We start from the raw sequence: 8330 nt of genomic DNA on the forward strand, positions 1-8330 counted from the left end.
CATATTGCAGGTCCCTTTCCACTGGTGGTGTGATATAAATCAACCTTAGTGATGAGAAAAAGAATCAGGCCTGTGCTATCTGCGAGAGAGATGCTGTTTAAAGAATCTGAAAACTGAAGTGTTGAAAAGCACTTGAAAGCTGAAGACTCTGTTGGTTGGCTAACATTTTCATGGGTCACATAGCTCTTATTGGAATAGGTTTCTATAACAACAAACAACATTTAGTTATAAAAGGTGCCTAATGTAGCAAATAAATGCTCAGGACACAATTCATGTAAAAGCCTAGCAAGTATTTTGGTAAATCTCCACTCTTCGCCTACTTGATAAAAATTGCCTGTGAGGAGAGCAAGCTCAAGAAATAACCAATATACATGTCTAAGCCTGGAAACCACCACAGGAATTTTCTTCCAAAACCTTTGGTGGTTTATAGCTTTTAAAAGCTTCTAAGAGCAGCCTTAGATTTGTGGACCCCAAGATGATTGTTCAAATACTTTGGAATAAAATTTAGACATCAGCATTTTTTTTTGTGTGTGTGTGTGTGTGTGCGTGCGCGCGTGTGTGTTTTCTCACAAGCCTGATTAGATCTGGGAATTAGGAAAATGAAACCTTCACTTATCTACTATATGCTAATACCTGGGTTATGTCCAAACTTGATTTCTGAAAGTAAGTCTCATCGCTACAGATCCTTGGTGGTGAACAACTGCTCTGTGTTGAGCACAATGAGTTTGCTTAGGCACAGGCTTCACTGCATCTAACTCCACTTCCTAACTTCTTAACTTGAAGATTAGCACCGATCTCGTATATATTTATGTCAAGTGGAAAGCTACAATGAAAGAAGTGTGACAGTCCACAAATGAGGGGTTTCAAATGAAAAGAGGAGGATGAAACATTTTAACCCTATTCAATCAAGCCAGTTTTCCTCTGATTGATACCTTTTCCTCATCTAGCATCTGAGACACCTTGACCAAGAGTTGAGCAACAAAGTTCATAAACGGCACTTGACAATAAAAAGCCATGAGAGCTGCTCACAGAGCTCCTCCTCTCCTCATGTGCTAAGAAGCAGGGTTGCAGAGGAAGAGACAAAAGTGTGTCTGGATCCCAGTTGTGTGCCTGTGGGAAAGGAGTGGTGAAAGGAGGCCAACAGCTCTGGGAAACACGGACATGAGAAAAGAGCACAAATCAGCTCTATGAGCTAGCAAATGATTGATGGCTAAATGCCAATGGAGGGCACCACACACAACTGCGTTTGCATTGTTGCAGTTATTAAAGGTTATTTTACTTCTAATTTTTTGTGGTAGGTGTTCTTATTCCCTCCTTACAGAAACCCTTGATTTCCACTTGCAAGGTGCCTGGATGCACTTGTCATACCCAAAAGGCGATTTCAGTTCGTGGATGCCAGGAAACCTTTCCACTGATCAAAACACAGCTGCAAGGGCATGTCTGATCTATTAACAGGTGCCACAGCTTCGGGGTATGTCTGTCTATACCTGTGAAAATAGATATAATTAATATATCAGATATCATACATACGTGCAAATCCAGAAGGTAAAAATGACTTACAGTAAGACAGGATTTTCATTTGCCAAACCAAATCAAGCTAACTGAGCTGCTTAATCAAACGTATACAATCTGCACTTGGAACACTACAGCTGCAGTGACTTCAGCATACACTCAATCCATTTATTTCACACTGAGCTTGTTTTTTAATGCAGGATCTTAAGAAACACCATTTTTAAAACATGCTTTAATTAGTTTTTCCCAGGCTGTTACCTCTCTGCAGCCTTTAAAAGCTCTCTCCATTATTTCTCACAAGTTGCTTGGACATGTGATGTAGGACCATGGGACCACATGAATTGCCATTCAGCAGACACTGATCCTAGGTTTTAAAACAATGAATCAGCAAATGCCAATCCATTTTATACAAAATGCTTTCAGTGTAAGACAGGGAGCAGAATATTTTCTTATATATAACCTTTTTATCCATTACAGAAATGCATGCTCTCAGCTTGACTACCAAATGAGAGAAAGAGAGAGAGAAAAGCAATATCTTCAGCATGCTTTATTATATTAATATATTTTGAATTACAAATTTGTTTTCTTCATTTTGACATTTATTTCCCTTTTAACAAGTTAAAACAACCAACCAAAAGCTCTTGACTTTAAGCACATGCTTAACATCAGCGTATTAACTGTCACATTCCAGATAATAGGCTTAACTTACATGCTTAAAGTACTGGTTTGAGAACTTTGTTAAATAAGACTTAAAAATACTAATTTTTAAAAAAATGAAGTAAATGGGAACTTTGACTTTAGCAGCATGGGAAAGGCTGTAATATTACTTCATCATCATCATCATACAAACATTCAGCATGATTTTTAGCTCCCAAATATCTTTATCTGTTATAATTACCTTTTCCTGTAATAAATGATACTGAGAAGGAGTTTAGCAGAGATCGTGAAGTCCTGATCTGCATCACTTAGTCCATTCTGAACCCTTCATTTTATTTCCTTTTGCATTGTGAGGGCAAACAATTGCTGTAGCTTTCATCATGAGCTCAAACCGAACATTTTAGCAGACCCAGCTTAAGTGCATGCAGATGGGCCTAACATTATTTTTTCTTTAGGATATTACAAAGCCAAGTGTAAGCAAATTAGCACAAAAATAAGAGGGCAGTTTTTAATAATCTTTGGTAATTCTGGGTGTTCTTTCAAAGGAGCTCAGCTTGCTCTCTCAAATCTAGAGGAAACTATCGCAGGTTTGGAGTATTTTGGAATTCTATGTCTTAAATCAGTTTTATAGAAAAAAAATCATATGTACATGAGAACAATACTCATGAGCATTACAGGACTGCTTGATAGAGGCAGATGTATTAGGTAGGATGGGCAATGTGCTGTTCTCTATTGAACATATCTTACAAAAGTCATTAACCTAAAGGCAAGCATAAAACAAATTATAAAATCTAGTGTGATTTATTTTTAAAAATAATTCTGGAATTAGATTCCTCATTTATTACAGTTGTTTCAACAAGGAGACTAAAAAATCTACTTGAGGTTTAAATGGGAGTCCCAGTCCTTTTTTTCCCCTCTTAATCTAAAGCAACTCTGAATGATTTGGATTTCAGAATAAGTAATGGTGATAAATTTTTGTACATGCTTTTTCCCCCCTCCCCATTATAAGTGGCATATATAGTGGTCAATACTTGGTCAGACTGCATTGCCACATTATTCAAAATACCCGTGGATGTGATTTTTGCTCACATTTGGCAGTGGGGCATTTTCTACCTTTCCCAGTGACACAGAATCAGAGGTTGCTGCTTACAGAAATGCGTCTTTGAGGGTCAGCAGCACCACTTGATGTCAGAGAAATGTCCTATGCTCCAAGGACCACCATGGGCTTTTTATGTTTAAGATCTCTTTCAGTGGTTATGGTATTTCTGACTTTTCTTACGAAACTGGGAGATAGCATGTGTTTGCTTCCTTGTTTGCATGAACGAGGAAGTGAGAGAAAATATGTAAATTCTTTTCAAGTGCGAATGCCACATGAGAAAACTCCATCTGCCCGCCTGTCTTTGGCATTTTCAAGTCGTTTTCTCAGTTTCTCCTGATGAATAATCCAGCTCTTCCGAGTCATATGGGCAGTTTAAGCACTAGACATATGCTACAATAATAACAATTACAAACAATTACTCTAATGGGGTGAACAAGCAACACCAAATAGTTGGTGCTGGGATGAGGTTTCCATGGCAATAATACTCAGCTTTATAGAACTGTTCATTTTTGAGCCTAAAGCGTTCTGGTACCCTTCATCAGGTAACAGTTTAATTAGACCATCTCAATTAACAAGCATCTCCTGTTAGATGCACATAGCCTTGGACTCTGCTCTGGACTCCGTAAGAAGTTCAACTGGCACCAATAGTGCAAAAGTAGTACTAGGTTGCATTAGAAACACTTAGCAGTAATAGCAGATTTTCTGATGAATACTTAATGATTTCAGTGCATATTTCCTGAGGGAAGGTTAAAGGAATAAAAGTGTCAGTATGCACAAGTAATTTGTTATTTATTACCAAATCAAGTCTGGTTCAGAACAACACTTCAGCCTACTGTTAACTCCAGACCTATTGACTTCAATCTTATCAAATATGATGGACTTACAAACATGCCTAAAATTAAGTTTAAGTAATATTCAGAATAAGGATGGCTCTACTTTGCTGAGAATTGAACTGAGACACGTTCTTGCTCAATTACAGATGACAGAGCTCCTTGATAAAGGAATATGCGGCGAAAATAGGTCTATGCAAGAGGTTAAAATATGCAGTGTTCTAACAGTACTTTTGAATTTGAGTATCTATGAACATAGTTCTTAATGCTTCTTCGCTAAGGTGCTGTTCCCCTCAGCACTGTAATGGGCTTAATGGTAATACTGAGCAATAGAGCTTAATCATTAGAATATTCAAAAGTTTTACATGTTTAAAGCTCAAAGCATATCACACTGGTGATGCTGGTCCTTATGATTCCTGCCCTTCCCATTCTAAAACAAACAGTTCAACCAACCAACCTTTCACTTGTGATTTTGTTCCCTTCTCACCATAAATAAGCAAATTCAAGCATCAGGTGGTGAATCCTCAATGAATCCTTTGGGTCCACTGAAATAGATGATTGGTATCAATTTGCTCATGGCAATTCACGCACCCACGTGCAGCCCAGCCTTTCAAACGCAGCCAGGAGCTCGGCTCGGCAGAGCGTGCCGCGGGGCCGTGGGACGCCGCCCCGAGCACCAGCAGGTTTTACGACACCACGGCCGTCCAGCACCAGCTGCTGCCCTGCGCTGGAAGCTTTTGTGTGCACTCACAGAGCTGGAATGGAGGCCTGTTCTTCATCCATTTTTGTGTAAAATCAGCCACGTCAATATAAAATCAATATAAAGCTAGCACTTAACTGCCACACTTTCCGTTCTGCCAGCTGACCTGTGATAACCTCCTGTCTGTAGGCTGTGGCAGGAAGCTGGAGGCAGTAACCATCTCCAAGTCCTCTTCCAGATCTCTCTCACTGCTTCCACTGTCAAAGATGTTGAGTGAGAGAGATTAGTGCCTTGCTAAATTAGGGACTTAGAACAGGAAAATGATTTGGGAAGTCACAAGTCAAAAGGACGACTGTTTGTGTAAAACTCTTAATTGGGTCACCAAACAAAACCATCAAGTCACTAGAGTTCTTTACTGGATATTAACTCACCAAGATGTTTCCTTATGTACATTTAATGCTTCTTGCAATCCACAAACTATTCTTCTCAAAGGCCACTCTTATCAGCCTTTTGCACACTCGATCAGAGGTGGAGACCTTGCTGTAAAAAAGCCCTTTTACAACGTTGCATGGTTGTTCCTCCTGCCTCTGTCTCTAATGGGCAGTTCAACGCAGCTGCTAGAATTTATAACATCTTAATTTGCTTAGATAACTCCTTTACTGATATTTAAAATCTTACAGCTGCACTAATTTGATAAACTCCATGGAGTCATATTAGAATAAATACTGCCTTAGAATACTGAAACAAAGAATCAGACTGGTAACTTTTAGTTAAGTTTTGATAGATTGGAAAATAGAACCTGGTATGTGCTTCAGAAAGCCAAGTTGACACATACTGCATAATGTAATGTCTTTTGAAGGTAGTTTTTTGTTTTCAGATTTAAATTTCAAAATATTTGACAAGTTCCTGACCTTGCTTGTAAAAATCCCCAAGTCATGAGCCAGTCGGATAAAAATCTTTTCATTGTAAAAAGGGAAGGGGGGTGGGGTGGGGAAGGAAAGGTCTGTTGATAAGTTTGCTACACTATTAAAATGTTTAACCACAGCCTGGAGCTAAAATAGACATTACATCTGAAGTTCCTATTTATTAGAGTGTATGGAAAGCATTCAGCAGAAGCATTTTCATTTTGTTTTTGAAGATGTACCGAGTAATTAAGGTGTAAAATTAGACTACTTTCTTAGGAATACAGTAATGTGAGCAGATTGGGAAGATGCATACAGGGGTAAAAGGGAATAAAAGTAGTTCAAAACCACTCTTTGTCCCATTTCAAGCTGCTTGAGGTCACGCTGTTATCAAAAATAAGTGAGTAAAGCAGCATAGGAGAAAATAAACTAGTGAGAAATCACAAAAGACAATTTACCAAGAAGAATCCAGGTCCGCATTCACTTGCCTATATCTATATAAGGAAAACGGCCTGCAAGGCACTCAGAAGGCGATGGGAACCCATGCTTCGAACACATGTCTTGAAAGACTGTCGGCAACCTCGTTCCTCTTTCGGCTGCGGTTACAGATGCTTTCTCCAGACAGTGCGCTCACTAGTTTCAATTGTCTGGAGTACTCAAAATACATCTTGCCCCGGAAGATAGTCTGCATATACTTACAATAAACATTAACTAAATCAAATTACTTTCACTTCAGGGTAAATACTTTCAAGCAAGTCAGTTAGAGACATTTACAGTAAATGGCTATTATTTTTTTCCAATTTACTTAGGTTGTACTAATGAGCACAATCATTTCTAACATATTTATAGGCAGGATGAATCCTGCCTCTCAGGGCACCTCTCAGGGCCCAGCTTAACAGGGAGGACATTCTCCTGTAAGAACATATGGGACAAGTGAAAGATCCTGCTGCTTTTTTGCCTCTCTGAACACTGTGGTTTGGGAACAACCAGGAAAAGCTGTAGACACTGCCAGATAGCAGCTCTGGTGTCTGATTTTGACTGAGGGAAATTCTCTAACTTTCTGGCCACAAAATGTATAAATACAAGTTACATAAGATGGAAACTCTCAGCTCTGCACAGCCTATGAAACCACATTTTCCTATTACTGTTACTTCTCCCTTTTGAATGCTACCCACTAGTGATGGCTTCTTGTAAATTAAATGATAATATCTCCAGAGACAGGAACCTCTTTTCTTATATATGTGAACACTGCCCAACTAAAAAGAGGTCCTCAATTCCTGATGGGGCATTTCAGGGCATTACTGGAAAGGCAACTGCGACACTATCACCACCCAGCTCTCTTGTGCTAAACCGAGGCATGAAAGATGAACAGGAATTAGAATTATGCCTACACCACTCTTTAGAAACAAGCATGTTCACTTTAGCAGTTTAAGGCTGATTACTGGAAAAATTCTAGACACCTTACAGCAAAGCTCCATGTAAGTTAATTTGCTTTACTGAGCAATTGAAATGCAATCCACTTATTTTTAGAGAATATTCCCTCTATTTTTGTGTTTTTTTTTTTTTTTCCACAGTTCTCAATGGCTGAAGCGGTACTGCAGCAGATCACAGGGCCTACAACTGTCTGAGAAACTTGCATGCATCATATAAGGCTTATGATTCCACAACTCATTAAGTCTAATTTATGGCATATGTAATTAGGCACCTTTGAATTGAACCCATGCCTCTAGAGATAATAACACTTAGAACTTATATAGGGCTTTTCATCTTCAAAGTGCTTTACAAACATTAACTAATTAACAACATAATAAGACATGAAAGGCCAATGTACTTACCCACGGTGTTGCATAGCCTCTGTATAATTCAGATTTTGATGCTTTTAAATGTAAGATCCAATTTGGGTGCACATTTACGTTTGGTAGCTCCTCTACCCCCTTGCAGCATGAGGCAGCATTCCCCCTCAAAAAGCATGAGCTTGTGCATATCACATAACAGAATTCCCAGAGGACTTCTTGTCTCCACCATTTATTGCTGAGTCAGAAGAAACAGCTCCTAGAAGTGAAGAAAAATATGAAAAAGGGCAGTTCACAGCAGGCTCTGACGCTGTTTGAGGTTCCTTGGCTTGGAGCGATAGAATTGGGGCATAATGCAGGAATATGTTCCCTGAAAATTCATTGAATAAGATTTTCTGATACCTCTTAATGTGGTGTCAGAGTGTATCCCTCCCAAGGCAAATCTAATGCTAAACAGACAAAGTCTCTAGGGGCTGGCTGGAATACAGGGGGACAGCCCATATTTCAGCCCCCCAAAATGTTTATGGTTAAACTAACAATGTTTTCTTGCTTCCTTCTACTTGTCTAAAAAGTGAAAAGTCTGAAATCTCTAGCTTCTTTTTCTTTCCCCCCTCCTTTATACCTTCGTCTAATTGGCACACGAACCTTTTGAGATAGTGTCCCTTTGGCTTACTCAGTGAATGCTTTCTTCATCATCAATGTTGCAGATGTTATATCAGGTTTATTATATCCCCGATAAAAGTTAATAATACAGAAAGATGGGGGAAAAATGAAAGAGGAACCATCTGGGTAGTTTTGGTGATCAATCCTTCAGACCGTAACCCATCTCTGGGCTCA

The sequence above is a fragment of the Nothoprocta perdicaria genome, unplaced genomic scaffold, assembly GCF_003342845.1.
Source record: "Nothoprocta perdicaria isolate Ctin4 unplaced genomic scaffold, notPer1 scaffold_18, whole genome shotgun sequence".
Classification (NCBI taxonomy): Eukaryota; Metazoa; Chordata; class Aves; order Tinamiformes; family Tinamidae; genus Nothoprocta; species Nothoprocta perdicaria.